Source organism: Apodemus sylvaticus, chromosome 9 (assembly GCF_947179515.1).
Source record: "Apodemus sylvaticus chromosome 9, mApoSyl1.1, whole genome shotgun sequence".
Classification (NCBI taxonomy): domain Eukaryota; kingdom Metazoa; phylum Chordata; class Mammalia; order Rodentia; family Muridae; genus Apodemus; species Apodemus sylvaticus.
The window spans coordinates 24668949-24689520 of record NC_067480.1 but is presented as its reverse complement, the minus strand read 5'-3'; the positions used below and the strand labels follow the sequence as shown (position 1 = coordinate 24689520).

The 20572-nt window shown below is 45.8% G+C and overlaps 1 pseudogene; it reads right to left on the bottom strand.

The window, feature by feature from the left end:
- Window positions 1-5055: 5055 nt before the first annotated feature.
- Window positions 5056-20572, bottom strand: part of LOC127692807 (40S ribosomal protein S2-like) — a 61664-nt pseudogene continuing 46147 nt past the window's right edge.

The following is a 20572-nucleotide window of genomic DNA, read 5'->3' as shown; positions in this document are numbered from 1 at the left end:
GGTTGTCTTCGCCATGATTCTGACTTAATGTGACGCTCTGGCTTGATGTATCGGTGGGTTCAATGTGCTGGCATCCGTGAAAGCAGAATCAATATTTTAATCATGTGGAGGCTGGGTGAGTAAATCCACTCTCTGGTGCTGCGTGTAATTTACAGCTCAAAAATGACAAATGCAACTCTTCCATGTTGAAGACCAACCCAAATAGCTCAGCTTCTATTAATGTTCCTACGTTCCCTCAAAACTGCAAACCACTGATCAGCTCCACTTTGAAGATAAGCACCGAGCATGGATGTTAACCTTGAAATACTGCTGGAGAGGTCTTGTTCCCGCCTGCTTTTCTTGTTTGTTTGTTTGTTTGTTTGTTTTTGTTTGTTTGAAAAAGGGTCTTATTATGTAGTCCTAGCTGTCCTGGAACTTGCTGTATAGGCCTCAACTCACAGAGAGCTGCCTGGCTCTGATTCTTGAGTGCTGAGATTAAAGGAACGCACCAGGTCACTATTTTTAAGTATGAGTGTTTCCTGCATGTTGGACCTCATGTCCATGCCTGGTACCCAAGGAGGCCACAAGAAAGCAGAAGATCTCCTGGAACTGGAGTTCTGTGTGATTGTGAGCCACCATATGGAAACTAGGGATTGCACCCAGGCCCCCTGAAAGAACAGTCAGTGCTCTCCGCCTCTGGGTCTCCAATGGTAAATAGAAAAGTTTACATTGTTAAATTTTGTGATTTTTATTTATCGGTGTTCTCAGGCGGCCATACTTCCTAAACCAGCCTGCAATACTAGCCCAAGGCTTTCTGCCTTCCAGAGCACCTTTCCGAATCAATTGCTGCTTCTCTTAGATTTCAACTGAAGCACATGGCTTGAGGCTTTGTGGCTCTGGTGCAGTGTGTGAGGTTGGTAAGAGTCTCACCCCGCCCGCCACATGAATCCTAGGTTGGCGGCCAGTGTCTCTGGTGTGACAGACCCACAGTGTCTAGGAACCCTTGGCTCTCCGACTTTGTCTCCTAGACATTCATTTACTACATCCTAGACTATTCTACTTCTCGTTTCTTTTCTTCTAGCTCTCCAGGATTTCTCACAGGTCAGTGAGTTTCCTAAGGCAGGAGGAGAATGTAATGGACTCCAAAGTCCAAGACCCAGTGCATCAGCGTCTCTGTGGAACAGATCCTCTTGATTTGCAGGGGTTCTGCTCTACGAATCACTGAGGAGACTGAGCAAGGGAATGCTGAGCCAAAGACCATTGGGGTAGAGCATTTTGAATTCAGAGGGATGCGGGGTAGCCAGCAGCCACTCAATGCATGCCCTTAATGTAAGTGTCTGTTGTGTGACTCCTGGCTAATGTACAGTCTGTTTGCACATGTGCACACACATGTGTGTGTACATATGGGTGGGGTGTATGGTGTACACATGCATATGCAAGTGCATGCGTGTGTGTGTGTGTGTGTGTGTGTGTGTGTGTGTGTGTGTGCAGATGCACATGCACATTGAGCATTTGTGTTTGAGTGTGTGGAGACTGACCAGGGGTCAGTTCCGGCAGTCATCCTATGTGTACTATGTTTATTTCTTCTCTTTCTTTTTTCGTTTTGAGACAGAATCTCTCAGTGGTTCAGAATCTGTCAAGTTGGCTAAGCTGGCTGAGTAGCCCATCCCACTCTCTACTTCCCTAGCTCTGGGATCACAGCACTCATCTCCACATTGGTTTTATTTTATGTGGATTCTGAGGATCACACCCAGGTCCTTGTGGTGGGCTCAGCTGTGCAGAGTGAGACACCTAGCTCTAAAGTAAGTTCTTCCTTCATTAGCATGGAACTCCTAACCAAGGGCAGTACAGTGAAATGCTGGCAGGAGGTGTGTCTAACAGACACATTTCCTCCATAAACCTTCTTGTGCTAGGAGGCCCAAATAGCTTGTTAACCCTTTTTGGAAGATACTTTTAAACAGCAAAATCACCAACAAAAGTAACAACATTGTAACAAAACAACCACAAAAACTAACCTTAGGGCTAAACAGACTGAATCACATTCTGCAACCTGACAGAAAGACAGACCTTGGCCTTTGGCCTGGGCTGAGAAAAGCCAAAGATACTTTTCTTTGTGGATATCTGCTAATGACTTCGAAGTCCAAGAGGCATCAATTTGGGGTTGCAAACAAATTTTAATAAGTAACCAAAAATTCCAAAGTAAAGAATCCATAAGTAATGAGCACCAGGGATTGTATTTTATGTTTCCTGTTTAGTCCCAGTGTGCGCACAGCATCCTTAGGAGAGGAGAGCGTGGGATGGAGTTGCATGGGTTTCAATTGCTCTGGGTGACTCTCGGGGTGAGACGCAGGGCCCTCAAGATCTGTGAAGCAAGGATTGCAACCTATTCCCTCCTTACCTTCTCACACAGCACCCACTTCCTTCAAGGAAGAACTATTCCTTGAACTACTCCTGTATGGAGGCTGCAGTTGGAATGAACCACTCAGAGCTGGGCAGAGGCCCAATATGACCTAGTCTGAGACTCACTGCCCCACTGCCCTAGTCAGTAGTCCAAGGGACAGAAACTGTGGGCAGAGCAAAGTTTCTGGTGGATACTTTTAGGAGTGTAGTGTCTTCACGACTGGAGTTGGAGTTTTGCTACTTGAGAAAATGCAAAACACCAATGTGAGCACATTGTGCAGACAGGTTGGACCCACTCAGCGAACCTTCAAAATTCTTTCTCTGCATTTTAAAGCTCTTTTTCTTTTCCTCACAACCTTCTTTGCTTCCTTGACCTACTTACAGCATGAGGCTGCTACAGACTTCTTTTCTGGAGATGGATCACAGGGGCTTTTGTATGGTAGGCAGTATTTCATCAGTGAACCATGAGCATATCCCAGCCCTTGGAACTAAAGACCTTCGTGTGTGTGTGTGTGTGTGTGTGTGTGTGTGTGTGTGTTACTGAAGGCTGAACCTAGGACCTCTTATGTGCAAGGCAGACATTCTACCACTGAGCAACGTCCCCAGCCTGCTTGCTTTCTGAGTTTTGGTTGGTTTGTTTGGATACTGGATCTCACCAAGTTCCCCAGGGTGGCCTGGAACTTACTTCATGGCCTAGAAAGATCTCGAACTTGTCATCCTCCTGCCTCAGCTTCCTAAGTTGTAGGGATATCAAGTCTCATCCCAGGGCACAGCTACCTGTCATCTTTTTGAATCCAGCTTTCCCATTTGTTTTAGAAACTGATCTTCTTCCTCGAATGGGTGGCCATCCTTCCAATTTGAAACAGGCAGTGTCATTGTTCTAGTTAATGGTTAAAAGGAGAACAGTCCATGGCTGCAGGTGCAGCTGGGTGGCGGAGGGGAGCAACCGGACTTCAATACCAGCTAAAGCAGCACCATGGGGCTCCTGACTCACATTTCCGCAGGGCGCCCTCAAGGCTCTTTCTTTACAGAAGCTGCCAGCTCCACACACAGAGCTTGGCAGCTCCCGCTTCCTCTTGCTCTCAAGAACTGTTGGAGACTCGTGATATGTCAGAGTGGAGAGCTAGCCTCCTGGCTGCTCCATCACTCACAAAACGCAGACCTCTGATCTCGTCCTCTGATCTCCCTTCTGGGCCTGGAGGGTCAGCACTGATGCATTTTCCCTCTCTTTATTCTCTGACCTGCCTCTCACCAGTGTGGGATAGTAGCTGCCAACTGCTAGTCTGTGCTCTGTGTGGCCTGGTACAGACATTCAGTCAAGAAAGGAGCACATAAAGAGCAGCTAGGCTGTGTAGACCTTGTAGACCACTGGTTTCTCAACCTGTGGGTCATGATTCCTTTTTCCAGGGGTCACCTAAGACCATCGGAAAACACAGATATTTACATTGAGATTCATAACAGTAGCAAAGTTACAGTTATAAAGCAGCGATGCAAATAATTTTAGGGCTGGGCATCATCACAACATGAGGAACTGTATTAAAGGTCGCAGCATTAGGAAAGCTGAGAAACACTGTTGAAGACCAAGATAGTGAAAGTGACTGATGTCAAGTGAGTTGCCCAGGCTCACAGCACTCAGAGATGAAAGAGGTGGGACCAGAATCTAGCCTGGCTGACTCCAAAGCAACTAAAATATGACTGCCTCAGCAGAGTCACTGCTGTGGAGCGTGGGGAGGGAGGGTGCTGGGGAAGGAGGGTGCTGGGGAGGGGGGTGCTGGGGAGGGGGGTGCTGGGGAGGGAGGGTGCTGGGGAGGGGGTGCTGGGGAGGGAGGGTGCTGGGGAAGGAGGGCGCTGGGGAGGGGGGGTACTGGGGAGAGGGGTGCTGGGGAGGGAGGGTGCTGGGGAGGGAGGGTGCTGGGGAGGGGGTGCTGGGGAGGGGGGTACTGTGGCACAAGAATGTAGCAGTCTCCTAGAGAGATTCTGAGATTCTGAGAATCTAGCTCTCTTACTTGCAATCTTCTCAAAGAGAGGTTCATATATACATATACACATACACCTACACATATGCATACACATACATATATATTCTACTGAAGCAAGAACTAGTTCTTTTACAGTGGAGTTTCATTATGAAGCCCAAGCTGACCTGAAACTTCTTATGTGGACTAGACTGGCCTCAAGCTCACAGACCCTTGCCTGCCTCTCTCTCTGTATCAGAATTAAAGGTGTGCACTATCCTGCCCAGCTCCTGGAGCAAGAACTTTAATACTTTAGTGAAGAAAAATTATATATATGTATGTATGTATATACACACATACATACATATGGAGAGAGAAAGAGGAATTAATTTCCAGTAAGATGAAAACCAAAGTTTTTGTAAAATATGTTATTAGAATGTATATGAATTAGAATACAATTTATATGTATTCAAAGCCTTTTAGTAAACAGACCCACTTCGAATTTCCTTTAAAATTACTTACCTGTGTTGATATCTCTCATTTTACAAACTTATCTTTAAGAATGCCTTGCTTCAATCAAAATCCTTTGAGAATAATTACCGAGTTTTGTCTTCTTTTGTTTGTTTTCCCCTTGTGTCTAGTATAGGGACTTAAGATCTCATTTTAAGTATTTATTTTTTTCTTTTCTTTTTTTAAGACTTAATTCATTTATTTTTCTTGTATAAAACCACTATGTGGTAGCCACAGCTGGAGCCTGGGTCCTCTGAGCAGAGACTCTGGTGTGGGTTTTCACAAGATGATCAGTGAATTCCTGATAAGGAGCCCTGGTGAACACTGTCTCTCTTTCCAGAGGTCGGGGATCAGGTAGGTCTTGGAGATGGCATCAAAGGTGGCCTTGGCAAAGTTGCCCAGGGTGGCAGTGCAGCCTCTGGCTGACGTGTAGCTGTCGTCTATACCTGCCATCATCAGGAGCTTCTTGGGCACAGGAGCAGAGACAATGCCAGTGCCTCTGGGGGCAGGGATGAGACGCACCAGCACAGAGCCACAGCGCCTGTCACCGTTCATGGAACAGAGTGGGGCTCTAAGTAGCCTCTCTGCACAGGGACGATGGAGAGCTTGGCCAAGATGATGGCTCCTCAGATGGCAGTGGCGACCTCCTTGGAGCACTTAACACCAAGACCAATGTGACCATTTGAGATAAATTTTATAAACAGCCAGAAATGCTGAGAGCTAGCAACACAGATAGGTGATTTTAAAAGAGAAAGATTTTTTTCTCTTTTTTTATGAATTCTTAAATTTATTCTCTGACAGTTTCATACATACATATATTGTATCTTCATCATATCTGCTCGAATCCACCCAGGGTGCCCCCATTTCTCCTCCTTTCACCTGCACGTCGTTTTTATAACCCTTGAAGTCCAAATAGTACTTCTCATATGTGCATGAGTGTGGCGCTCCCCGCTCCCCCCCCCCCCGCCGATATGGATAATCTACCAGCAGCCTAAAAATGGATATTTCTTAACCCGAGCATTGCCCATTTTACCCCAAGTCAGCATTTTGAGCCAACCCACGGTGTTCCAGAGAAGGCACGGATGACAAGCTCAGGTCCTCTACTGAGCATGCTCTATTTTAGTCTTGCCCAGCATGTAGAAAAGGGATTTGGCAAGGAGCCCAGCTGTGACAGGGGCCTGAGTGGAAAGACCAAGGAGAGACAGGTGTGCTTGGAACCGGATAGAGTCGGCTCAGCACTGTTACACCACAGCTACTAACCAAGAGGGCTGCTAGGCCTGGACAGGACATAACCAAGCTAAACTGTGTGGTCAAGATAGTGACCCCAGCATATTTCAAAGAAAGGGGTGTCTCAGCAGTAACTTGCTCGTGTTGATGATGTGTTGAAATGAAAGGTCAGGCCTACATCTATAACAGTAAGTGACTCTCTTCTCGAGTTCACTGTGACCCCCCTCATTATCAGCTCCATACTTGACCCACATCTGGGGTTCGCAATTATGCTTTCATATAGAACATTGAACTAGGTAGACAAAACACTGGAGCAAATTAGCACTGTTCCCTCCAGAACCTTCTGGAGTATGATGGCTACTCTTCCGTCTCACCTTGAGTGGATTTTAGAACACCTCATTAGCATCTCTAGCTCTGTGAGTTTCCAGAGAGATTTACTGAGAAGGGAAGACCCACTCTGTCTGTGGGTAGCACCATCCCCTGCGCTGGGGTTCCAGACTGAATGAAAGGAACAAAATAGTATCATTCATCTCCCTTGTCTTCCTGACTGTGGATACAATGTGACCAGCTGCCTCTGGCTCCTCTCACAGGGAGAGCTCTTCTCTCATCCCTGCCTTTCTCACTGTGATTGACGGTACCCTTGATGGATGGTACCCTCAAACGGTGAGCCAAGACAAGCCCTCCTTTCCTTCCATCAGATGCCTTTGTCATGTATTTTTATCACAGCGATGGGGAGAACAGCCACTAACGCATGGAGTTTGGAAGAGGACAACCGCTTAAGGGGAGGATTCAGAAGCAGAAGAGCTCTCAAGAAAGAACTCTGACTATCCAGACAGGCTGTTAAATTTATAATGTGCGTTTGGCTATAGTTAAGAACCTGGAATGGATTAGAATGAAGCACATGGGTGGCTTTGGGACGTAATTAAAGCTGTGAATTAATCAGATAGACAGTGTCCTCGTGTGCTTTATGTTGCTGTGATAAAACACACTAAGATAGGGTTTATTTGGCTTACAGGTCACAGTCCATCGGTGAGGGAAAACAAGGCAGGAACTCAAGACAGGAACCTGGGGGCAGGAACTGAGTGAAGAGCACAGAGTGCTGCTTGCTGGCTTGTCTCTAGGCTTATATTTAGCAACCTTTCTTATATACCCCAGGCCCATCTGCCTAGGGATGGGACCGCCCATAGTAGTCTGGGCCTCCTACATCAACTACCAATCAAGCGCAACGCTCTACAGGCCAGTCTGATGGAGGCAGAACCTCAGTTGTGGTTCTCTCTTTCTAGATGTATCAGGTTGGTAAGCAAAGCTAACGAAGGCAGAGAGGAGGACCTTGAAGCAGACACTGGCATTCCTTGATGGTTCCACTGGGATTCCTTCTCAGTAGATGGGATAGGTATGGCCTCCTTCATATCTCATGGTAGTCAGACTAGCTAGAAGTGGGATAGTGGTAACCAGAAGGGGTTAATATCAGGGTACTTATTCTTGACCCATGCTATATGAGCATATATGCCACCCATCCCAGAACTCCTGTCAGATGGCCACTCTTAGAGCCTGTCCTGGCTCGTTTTGTGTATCAACTTGATACAAGCTAGAGTTGTCAGAAAGGATGGAGTCTTCAATTGAGGAAATGCTTCCATGAGTTCCAGCTTTAAGGTATTATCTCAATTAGTGATCTATGGAGGAGGGTCCAGGTCACTGTAGGTAGTGTTATCCCTGGGCTGGTGGTCCTGGGTTCTGTAAGAAAGCAATCTAAGCAAGCCATGGGGAGCAAGCCAGTAAGCAGCACTCCTCCATGGCCTCTGCATCAGCTTCTGCCTCCAGGTTCCAGCCCTGCTTGAGTTCCTGTCCTGACTTCCTTCTGTGATGAACAGCAGTGAGGAAGTATAAGCCAAATAAATCCTTTCCTCCCCAACTTATTTTTTGGTCATGGTGTTTCGTCACAGTAATAGAAACCCTAAGAAAGAGCCATACATAGCCCCTCCCCCCCAACTAATCTCTCCCTTCAGTCAAGAGATTCTATAGCAAAATAAACCAGGAAAACAAACAGTAGGTTGGCTTCTCAGGGGTAGCCATGAAGCCCTGTGCAGAGCCAGCAGGGTGGGCAGGAAGTGGGTATAAAAAAGTGGGGAAAGCGCCTTTTAGGCCAGCATCCTAGGCCTCATGCTACAGCTACAGTCTCCCAGCTTTGTGTCCCTATTATCCAACCTTCAGCCTCCAGGTCCCTGTGTGCAAATGGAGAATGTCCCCTTCTGACACTGGGAAGGCTGGCCCGGAGGGGAGTCTGCTGCCGTGTAGACCACAGCTTATGGGGTCCTGACTGGCGGGTGAAATGCAGGCTATCTCCAGGCCTTGACAGTGGGGGTGACCATTCCTGGAAGTGAGGAGAGGAGGCAGAGGCATCATTTTCCTGACTCTTGGCTTCCTCCCCAACTACCAGCAGCCAGAGAGTCACTATAAATCTTCCTCAGACACCACCATCAGGTCTTGGCAGGAAGGAATGATACTGCAGGACACCTGTCAGCCACCTGAGTGGAGGGAGGCTGCAGCTGCCGGATGGCATCTGTGGTGCCTCCACCGTCACCTGCCGCAGTGGAGACCGGGAGGCTAACACTCCATCTCGGTTTGGCTTTCACGTTGCCTTTTTACCCATCCCGGAGTCTCCTGCTCCCCCTTCCCATCAGCCTTGCATCACACATCACCCCAGGGTACCTTGCAATTCTTGCCTCTTTCTGGATAGCCAGGCCTTGTAATCCTCCTCAGACTTTACTCATGACAAGCTCTCTTCTCATCCTCGTTTCCGCATCAGGAAGCTCTCAGCACCGTGCCTTCCCGGGCTCCCTCTCCCTGTACCATACCCAGAGGTCACTGTTCAGTTCTCAGAACCCCTTTTCTGTGGCTTATACACCCTTGTCCTTGGCATTTCAAACCCTGTTCTTTGCTCTCTGTGAGATATCCATCAGTGAGTACTGCCCTGCCCGGCACTAGGTTGAGCGTGAAAAATGGAGCACCTTGGCAGCCACTGAACAGGACGGAGACCTGACCCTCCTCCCTCCCCTATCACTATCATGGTGGTGGCTGAAACTGACCATTGGGTGGTTTGCTTGGTGGACACTGTGGGCAGCTGTTTCCTCAGCCTTGAAACATTCCCCATGGGAGGAGCATGGAGGCTCTGTAGACTCCAGAAATAAACAAAGCACCCAAGGCCCAGCAAGCCCCAAGAGAGAGTGGCAAGATTCTCAAGGCTCCTCCCCAGTTCGTACAGGCTGTCACAACTGCTGAGGAGACCTGCCAGTCAGCAGTATGCCATGCAGCTCCAGGGGTGCTGGGGTCAGGTCAGGGGTCCTTTTTGGTCATACAACTGCTCTGAGCCACCCAAGCTTCTTTAAGTGAAACCTTTGACCCTACCCCTGTAGGTGACTCCAGTAAGCTCACTGACTTGCTAAGCCTGACTCAGGTAAGACTATGTCTTTGGTCTTCAGGGCCCCGTCTAGAGTGAGCAGACATTTGTTGACATCTTCCCTAGGCAATGTCACACAACAGACACTCCAGTTCCCTGCCCCATTGGTCCTCTTCCTTCTGGTTGCCTCCTAGTCTTTCAAATGACCTTGATTCCTTCACCACAGAGAGTGAGAACTTCTTCCACTTCTGCCCCTTGCCCGACCCCTGCCCCCTGCCCACCTCCACATGTCTTCTTCAGAATAGACCTGGCTTGTCTGCCAGACCACTGGTCTAAGTCCCTCCAGCCTTCCAGGACTCATCTGTCTCTTCACTGTATACAACAGTGGGATCCTGGCCCATCCATAGGAAGCCATTGAAGACCCTGACGGTACGGGACTTGGGCCAGGCTGAGGGCTCACATGGCCTCTTGAGTCCATTTAGGCTTTTCCTTGCTGTTGTCTCAGTCTGGTCACCCCCAACATCCTCTGCTTTCTACCTCCATCCCCACAAGGTACCAACTACCCCAACATCTCAAACATCTGTTCTTTCTTCACCGAAACAGAAGGTATTTTGCATGGCCAGGAGCCACTGTTTCTGCTTAGATCCTACTCTCCAAATGCACACTGTTTTCCCTTGTCTACCGTTCTCCTCATATGGCGAGGCCCAGAGGGTCTCACTGCATGTGGCCTGGGCCTCTGAATAAAGGATGCAGCTCATCCCTGCTTCATAACCTGGCAATCTACGCAGTGTGGCCTAAAGCATCCTTGGACACCCATGGACCACTAAAGCCCCACACAGATGAGTCCCGCTGCAGATCATCAATCCACAGTGTGTAACAAGTGAATGGGTGCTTCTGAAGGCTTGGGTAACCTGCTGCAGTTATTAGGACAAAGACCACAAAGAGGACTTTGAGATGGCAGGTGACCAGTTCCATCCTCTCCTGCAGGGACACACAAATCAAGCAGGTGGTATGACTGAGTCCCAGTTCTACCCATTACTGTCACAGGCTCACACTTCCTAGGAAGAGTCAGAGGCTCTGAGATTTCCATAATTCTCATTTTAAAGTGGAACACAGAGACCTGAAGGTAATGAAATGCCTGAGTCCCTATCCTGACATCTGCATGTCGTGCTTTCAGCCAAATCCGACCTAGAGGCTCACGGGAACTCTGGCTGGTAGGTCTGGAAGCCCACTGGCTCTTCTAAGCAGGCTCTGTCCTCTCTACCAGGCACACAGTGTGGGGCTATCCAGCAGTCTCTCCTTGTTCAGTGGCCCTGGGTCTTTCTATGCAGCAAAGCACAAATGAGGCACCCGCTGGTGTCCATCCCATTATCAGGAGAACCAGGCATCCTTCCAGGCTAGCCCACTCATCAGTCATTCTAAGGAGCTCAGAGGTAGACATGTGGCCACCAAGAACTCACAGGGGAGAATGCCTAATGTGTCCCTAGGTCTACCCAGCTCCCCAGGGCAGTATCCTAGTACTGTCCTTTGGTCCCTCCCTGTTTTTCTTTCACAACTAAACCCTGGGGTCTCTTCCTCTTCACTATTTCTGTGTCCAAACCTCATCAAGATGACAATATAAATGTGTTTAATCAAGGTGGATTGGTCTCAACCAAAATAACTTGTTTCAGCCAACTGAGTATAATGTTAAAAAAAAAATTCCCAACCACACATGACTGCATCCCAAACCTCAGGAGCAGAGCATAACCTGACTTAGACTGTTTAATGCTTTCTTTCCTGGTTAGTGCAGGAGACTGATGGTGCAGCTGGGCGTGGGGAGGAATGAGACAAGCCCCTCACAAGCTCAGCCACCCTCCCACCACAGGTTCTGCAGATCACCTGGGAATTTGGTGGCACCACGCAGCCCCAAACCTGTTGCACCCCGTCTGTTTTCCGCCACCAGAAGCAGAGCGTTTGGGACAACACCTGATGGTGCTTCTTAGCATTAGCTATTGTATTCATTTTCTTGCCTGTGTTGTCTGCACTGGAGACTGTTTATATGTTTAAGGTTTGGTTGCCAGCGGATGGCCTTTGAATTCTCCCCAACGACTGAATTCCACGATAAACTCATAACATGATAGCATTATTAGGATGTGGTGGAAAACAGATATGGGCCATCATTGGAGGAAATTGATCGCAGGGAAAGATAGACCTTGTGCCGAAAAGTTTGTGAATTCTCTCTGCTTCCTGGCTGCTCTGTGGTAATCGTCTCTGTTCTGTCACACCCTTCCTCTGCTGTGACGCTCTGCCTTGCCTGGGACCAAAGCAATGGAGCCAGACAACCGTGGATAAATAAGTCAAAATAAATGCTTCCTCCTTTAAGTGATTTAAATCAGGTATTTATATCACAGCAATGAACAACTTGCAAACATTGATGCCATAACAAAATGTCAGACCCAATCAGCTCAAATGATAAAAGCATATCTTCATAAAGGAAGTCCAAGGTCAATGCATTGTCAAATGTGATTCCTCCTGAATATCCCTGGATTTTAGGTAGCCTCCTTCCTGCAGAATTCTTGCTGTTTTTCCTCCATGTATATTAAACGTCTTTCTAGGTATCCAATTTCCTATTTCCTGTGTGTGTTGGGGGAGGACAGTTATCCGTGTGTGTGCTATATGTACACAAGTGTGTGGTGACTTGTGCAAAAGCAAGAGCAGAGACTCAGATGTCTTTCTCTATTGTTTCCACCATATTGCCTCAAGACAGTCTCTCAGGAAACTGGACATTCACACCTTCAGCTAGACTGACTGCCCAGTGAGCCCTAGAGATCCCCCTGTCTCCACCTTGGTGCTGGGGGCTACAGGCTTACGCATCCCTGCCTAGTTTCTTTCTTTTTCTTACCTCATGTTGGAAATTTAAACTCAGGTCTTCATATTTGCAGAGTGAGCATTGCTAGACTCTGAGCTTTCTTCCCAGCCTCCAAATCTTATAAGAATCCCAGTCAAACGACATGAGGGTCCAAGCCTGATAGCCACATTTTAGCATAGGCACCTTGGTTAGAACCCGAGGTCTCCTCATCTAGACAGATGCTAGGCTACTGCAGGCTTCTAGAAACTGAATTGTGGGGGGAACATAAGCTAGCCCATAATAGACAAGGTTTATTCCCTATTGTGGCTTTAGATACTGGCTGCACCAATCTAACCACACACCCCTGAACGTCTTAACCTCCCAAACCACAGAGTTCAGAGAGTGCTGTGGAGAACATGGGGGATTCTCCAGCCCGGATGAAACCTGCTCTCTCCTCTCTGTTCCCTGCATCACAGCTGTGTACCTGTAGATTTGCCTGTTTGGAGCACGCTCAGGAAGTTCTCCTGCTATGACCTCTAAGGCACTACAAATCACAAGCCCTCCTCTAAGAGCGCTACCTTAACAACCATGCAGCAGCCTCCAGAGCTGTGGGAAGCTGCTGTCCTTTGTTTTGTCCTGTGTTTATATTCTGAGCCTAAAGGAAAACACAGGCATTATTCTAACTTCCTGTAAGGAAAAGCTTGATACCAAAGCTGCTACCTCTGCTGAAGTCACTGAAAGGTTCCAGGGCCATCGCCCATTTGTTTTCCTGACTTTCTATTTGTCAGCTACTATTTAAAGGTAACTTTCTGTGTTTCAGTTTGTTTTTCATTTCTCTTGTCCAAATATAAATCCATTATAATTAACATATTGCCACTTAGCAGATTGACACGCACAATGTTATTTATACCCAGCTTTCTTCTGACTTTGTAAACTAAGGAACGAATTAATTTCTGACTTTTAAAAAATTCCTTCAAAACATCATCAACCAAAATTCTGTTTTGAAGATCCTTTAAAAGAATCTTGTGGATGTGTTTGCTTGTATGTGTGTATGTGCAACATGAGTGCAGTACCCACAGAGGCCAGAAGATGGCACTGGATTCCCCTGAAACTGGAGTTACAGATCTGTGGGTGTTGAGAATGGAACCTAGGTCCTCTGCAAGAACAGTTAGTGCTCTTAACCACCGAGCCATTTCTCCAGCCCCTGAAATTATATATACCACTGAAATTTAATTAATTATATATATTATATATATATATATATATATATATTATTTAATATATATTAAAATTTTTACTCTACTTTTTACAGTTCTCCAACTTTATTTCTTAAAAGCTGACTTCCAATGGACACGACTTTGAGAACTTTTTAAAAAATCATTTTCCCAATAAAGCAGTATCTCCTCTACTCGTAAGCAGTGAGAAACAAGAGCCTGCCTCTCAGATTGTAATTTCTCTATCTAATCTATTCAAAAAGCGTTCTACTTTCTACTTTTAAAATGCTGTCTGGAACCCACCAGGTTCCTCGGCTCCACATGACTCTTTTAAAACATCTACATAAAAATGCTTCAGCAGGTGTAAATTGTGGTTCTTGCCCATGGGAGTCCAGTTCTGGTCCTCAGAAACTGGATACACCTGCTGAGTGGCCACCTGCTCTGTCTGATGTTTCCCCAAAGGTTCACTGTGAAGGCCTGGTGAGTGGCAATAGCTACCACTGGAATTTTGTGCTGAGTAACAAGAAGGCTCTTTTTAGTCCTGGGTTCTAGCAGCTTGCAGAATGCCCCACAGTCTAAATTATACTGGCTCTTTCTTTGTCACAGTCTGTAGGTTGTTCATTCTACTTCCATGGACAAACATTGTTACCTAAAGGAATAGAGCCCTTTGCTTTTCCTCCAGAAAATAGAAGGAAACACACTAAATATGAAACACACACACACACACACACAAATAAATACACACAATTGGAGAACAATCTCCTCCAGACTTCCAATTAGTCCAATCTTCCTCAGACTGGGTTAATTCATAAAGATAATGAGAAGACGGGAAACGATGCCTCTGTCAAGGAAACGATGCCCAGGTCCTGAGTAACTCTCTGCACAAGGCAGAGGCTGTGGTATTGAGTTCACAGGCAGATTATCTCAAACCTCTGGGCTCAACGCTACTGCTTCATGGGATCCAACATAGCAAGCCATCACAAGCAAATACCCTATAGTGTCAGTCCAGTTCTGAAAGTCAAAATGCATTAAGTAGGGGCTAGAGAGATGGCTCAGTGGCCAAGAGCACTTGCTGAATAATCATGAGGATGGAGTTCAGATCCCAGCACCAATGTAACATGCCACGTGTCCCCTGCATTCCTGTAACCATATCTCTGAGGGAGGCCAGCCCAGGAGGATCGCTGGGACTTGGTCTTTCCCAAACCTCCAGGAAAATATGAGCCATGGGTTTACGGAAAGACTCTGTCTCAAAGGAATAGGTGAAGAATGAGAGACGACAGATGATGTATTGCTCCAGACTCCACACATGAGCACACATACAAGTACCTGAATATCTCATGCACAAAAACACATGCATACAGAGATAAATACATCTTTGAAAATGTATTGAGTAAATATATGAATGAACGAACAAATGAATGATGAACGAGTTATGTGAAGGGCTGAATGAATGAGTAAATGGACACCAGAACAAGAATTACATCTTTCTATCTATGTGGGTCTGAATCTCTACTTGATAAATTCTGGGATCTAGGCATTTTTTTTTGGAAAGCCCTCCTCCCTCTAAACTGGAGGGAATACAAATCAAGATGGAGACATCCCCAGATTGCTCATTCAACAGTACAGGAGGCAGAGACTCTTGTAACTCCTTATTTCTCATCTGAGCAATGAGACAGAAAGCTTGATGGCCTCCCACCTCACTACAGAGGGAGGGAAAAATAAAAGGACTGAGAAACCACCTTCTACCAGTGTCAGCAGACAAGGAGACACTCCTATAGAACCTACAGCTGTCGAAAGAGTAACAATGTAACATTAGATAACTGTGTGCCTGATAGTCTTAAATGAGCAGAGTCCTGGAAAGACAATCAAACTTACTCAAGAAGACATAACAGAAACAGACAAATATTGGTGGAAGACATTGAAATTGTGTTTTAAAATCTCCCCACAAAGGAAATCTGTAGGTCTGATGGCTTTACTGGTGAACTATAGCAAGCATTTTATGAAGAAGTTCTAGTTCTAAACAAACTTACCCAAGGAATTGGAAAAACAAAACTTTTGAACTCATTCTATGCTAGAACCCCCAAACCATTCAAGAGGCTAGGCAAAAGCTGTATAGAATAGCTTCCCTGAACACAAATGTAAAATCTTAACATTTCAGCAAATGGAATTCAGATATAGAAGGAAACAAGCCAGCATTCGAAGAAAACTTAGTCACCTAGTCAATGGAAACCCATATCTCATGCCATGCAGAATACTAAAAGATTGAAATTTTTCTTCCTAAGATCAAAGATAAGGTCTGAGATATATATTCTTATAACTTCCTCCACTTCTGGAGGGCCTAGTCAGTTCAATAAGTAGATAGATAGATAGATAGATAGATAGATAGATAGATAGATAGATAGATAGATAGATAGCGATATTTCTCATTTGTTAGTACCAGGCTAGGGTGCATGAAGCCTTCTACTCTTTGCTTGTTTGCCAAGGGTAGTGACTCATACCTGTAATCCCAGGATTTGGAAGGTGCAAAATTAGAATTCTACTATAAAGGGCATTTAAGGCTGTGTTGGATAGAGTGGGGGTAGAAAGAATGAAGGAAGAGATTACAGTCACCCTGTGTGGAAAGGGTGAATTAGGATTGTCTTTACTGTATTGTGACACCCCTGCATCCTTGCATGAAGAACGTCTAAACATTTAAGACATCCCTTATGGTCACATTAAATATATGCAATAATTAGGGGATGAATTAGTTGAAAGATGTTTGAGAGCTATATACAAAATCTATCCCTGATTCAAAGGAATCAAAGGACCCTAAATAAATGCATGGGACTTGGGGCTTGCTTATGGATTTGAAGGCTTGACATTACCAGAAAACAACTCCCTCCCCATTCTTATACCAAATCATTAGAGATCCAGTTCCTATCTCAGAAGAGTTTATGGGGGGGAGAAAAGGTTCAGGATGATTCTCCTGAATTAAGTCCAAAGAAAAAGATTTGCAATATCAGAAATAACATTGAAAACAAATAAGGCTATAGAAGCAAATTCCTGATCTCAAGAGGTCTAAACCCACAGAAGTTGACACATTCCAGTGTTAGCATAAGGCTTCAAAAATAGACTCATCGAAGGAAGTAGAGTGTTCAGAATTAGACCCTCACATCCACGTGAGCATCTGATTTCAAAACCAATGTGTGAAGGCAATTTGATGGAAAAAATAGTCTTGTCACTAACAAAGCTGGGATCATTTGGTTGGATTTGTGTATAATGATCCACATCTCACGTCATGTGCAAAACTTAATTCAAAATGCATGGCAGACCCATATACAAAGCCTAAACTTATAGAAGCCTGCAAGCTAGCATAGCAGACTGTCTGGGACCTGAGTTCAGATAAACTCACTTATATACAATATGAAAAGCATGGGCTATGGGGGGGGGGGGCGGAAGTAGGCTGGACTTCATCTAATTCATATTGATGTGTTTATCAGAGAGAGGAGATGGGAGGGTTCTTCCCCATTAGAAGGGCTGGGTTATAGATTCATACTGTAATCAGGATAAAAACCAACTCAGACAAGAACTCATGATGGATTCAAAAGCCAGGGGGAAAGTGCAGATTATCTAGTGGCCATCAACAAACTGACTCTAAAATTTAAATGTAAGGTCAAAAGATCTAGAAGAACACAATGAAGGAGAAGACAGAGGAGAAGAGGAAGAGGAGGAGGAGGAGGAGAGAGGAGGAGGGGGAGGATGAAGGGGAGGAGATCAGGAATGTGCTCTCTCTCCAGGCAAACATGCATAACTAATCAGAACAGAAAAGGGAGGAAGGGCCAAAGATGGGAAGGAAGGCAGGAGAGAGGAGGGAAGGAGATCATGTTCACGGGAAAGCCTAGAAGCTGCCCTCCTTGGATTTCCTGAACCAGCCACACCCAGGCTATTCTGTGTTCATCCTGCCTTGGAAACACTCTACAAAACAGCTTCTTTAGATGGAAATTCCTGTCTGTCTCTAGGTGTTAATGGGGTCCCAAAGTGTCACCCTAGGAAGAACATTAAGAAAGTCACTATGAAGTGCTTACCCCCAATTGAGTGGGGGTTCCTTCCACTTTCTTGCACACCTTTCTTGTACACAAATAGCCAAGCCCTTCTAGCCTATTCCATAATGGCAGCGAGGCAGGGAGCCTATGGGTGGTGAGCCAGGGCATTCAGGGGAAGCATGGAAAATGGCCAGAAGTTGTGTTTTAGGCCTTTTCCTGTATATGAAAAAGATTCGGGGGTCATTTACTGTCCTGGCTAGTTTTATGTCAACCTGACACAAGCTAGAGTCATCTGAGAGGAGGGAACCTCAGTTGAGAAAATGCCTCCCTGAGATTGACCTGTAGTCATGGTTGGAAGGGCATTTTCTTAATTAGTGATTGATGGGGGATGACCCAGTCCATTGTGTGTGGTACTAACCACGGACTTGCGGCCCTGGGTTCTATAAGAAAGGAGTTTATTTTGCTCATATGTCCACATCGTTGCTAGTCATCGAAGGAAGTCAGGGCAGGAAGCTGGAGGCAGGACCTGATGCAGAGAGGCCATGGAGAAACGCTGCTTACTGGCTTGGTCCTCATGGCTTGCTGAGTCTGCTTTCTTATATGACCTAGGATTACCAGTCAGGGATGGCACTACCCACAGTAGGCTGGGACCTGCCACATAACTATGAATCAAGAAAATGTCCTACCAGACACGCCTACAGGTCAAGCTGGTGGAGGCATTTTCTCAACTGGGGTTCCTCTTCCTAGATGACACCAGTTTGCGTCAAGTTAAAAGAAAAAAACAAAAGCAGACAAACACTAACCAACACAGTTGGCTGGTCCCGGTTGTCAGCTAGACTACATCTGAAATTAACTAAAACTCACTTGTCTGGGCACATTTCTGAGGACTTTTTTCTTAATTAAATCATCTGAAATAGGAAGAGATGCCTTTTATGCAGATCTTTTGAGGTGGGAAGACACACCTCGAATCTCGGCCATATCCTCTGCTGCCAGCCTATATAAAGGACATGGAAGAAGTAAGCTGTCTCTCTCTTTGCCTGCAAGCTCTGTCTCTCTTGATCTCTCTAGCCATTCTGTCACGGGCACTAGAGCCTACCTCTTCAGGGTTCCAGTGTATCCTGAAGACCAGATGAGACATCCAACCTCATGGACTAAACTACCACTAGATTCTTGGACCTTCCTTTGGTAGACAGCCACTGTTAGACTAGCTGAATCACAGTCTGCAAGCCAGAGGCTCTTAATCTGTGGGCTGCAGCCCCTCTGGAGATTGAATGGCCTTGTCACAGGGGTTTCATATCAGATATTTATATTATGATTCAGAATGATAGAAAAATTACAGTTGTGAAGCAGCAATGAAAATAATTTTGTGGTTGGGAATCACTACAACCTGAGGAACTATATTAAAGTTCTTTAGGAAAAAGCATTAGGAAGGCTGAGAGCCTGTCAACCTTTCTCAAACCATTCTAATAAATCCCCTTTATATTAAGATATATAAAGGATATATATACACACATGCAAGCATTTTCTTTCATAGCCAAGATGTTTAAATTCAACCTTTTCTGACTTTTAAAACCAGCTTAAGGAGATTAGTTTTTGAGATGATAGTTCTGCTGTTGAAAGCAAGTTAGTTTTAGGGATTCAGCTACAGGCCATTTTTAATGAGGAAAACTTGTGAAAATCATAGTGTCTTAATCTATAAAATGTCCTCAGAAAGCTATAGTTTTCTGAGAAATGTGTACATCACACTAAGAAGATTGACCCCTCTCTAGGCAAAGGCGATGTCTTAATTACTTTTCTACTGCTGTGATAAAACACCATGATCAGGAGGCTTATATATGGAAGCATTTAGTTGGAACACACCGTTCCAGAGGACCAGAGGCCATGACCATCCTGGCAGGGAGCCTGGCAGCAGGCAAGCAGGCATGGCTCTGGAGCTGGTGCTGGAGCAGTAGCTAAGAGATTACATCAGATCCAATAGCACGAGGCAGAAAGAGAAAGCTAACTGGGAATGGTGTGGGTATGTTTAAACCGTAAAGCCTGCACCCCCAGACACATCTCCTCCAATAAGACCACATCTCCTAATCCTTTCAAGTAGTTCCACCAACTGAAGACCAGGCATTCAAATATATGAGCCTTTGAAGACCATTCTCATTCAAACCACCACATTTTGCTCTCTGGTCTCCACCGGTTTGTAGTCCTATCATGATGTAAAATGCATTTAGTTTAACCCTGAAAGTCCTCATAGGCTATCAAAGTCTCAACACTGTTTAAATATCCAAAGTCCAGTCTCTTCTGTGGCATGCTCTTAACTGTAACCCCTTGTAAAATCAAAAGGTTAATTATATGCTTCCAACGCTCGGTGGACAGAATATACCATTACAATCCTATAAGGGAGGACTCTGGCTACAGTGAAGATATACTGGACCAAAAGCAAGACCAGAACCCAAATCCTGTGACTCTGTGTCTGACTCTATGTCCAGTGTCAAAGGGCTTAGCTGGCTTTGCCCTTACAGCCTCTCTCTCTCTCTCTCTCTCTCTCTCTCTCTCTCTCTCTCTCTCTCTCTCTCCCATAGACAGGGTTTAGCCCTGGCTGTCCTGGAACTCTGTAGAACAGGCTGGCCTCGAACTCAGAAATCCACCTGCCTCTGCCTCCCAAGTGCTGGGATTAAAGGCGTGTGCCTCTGCCACCACGGCTGCCACCGCCACCGCCACCGCCACCGCCACCACCACCCAGCACAGCTTCACTCTCTTAAACTGTGAAGTACCCACCAGGGCCAGAAGATGCTGTCATAGTCTTGTAATGAATTACAGGCAGTTGTGAGCTACAATGTAGATGTTGGTTATCAGAACTGGGATCCTCTGAAAGAACAGTGAGTGATCTTTTTTTAAATTTATTTATTATGTAGTGTTCTGACTGCATATATGCCTGCATACCAGAACTGGAGCCAGATCTCATTATAGATGGTTGTGAGCCACCATGTGGTTGTTGGAATTTGAACTCAGGACCTCAGAAAGAGCAGTCAGTGCTCTTAACCACTGAA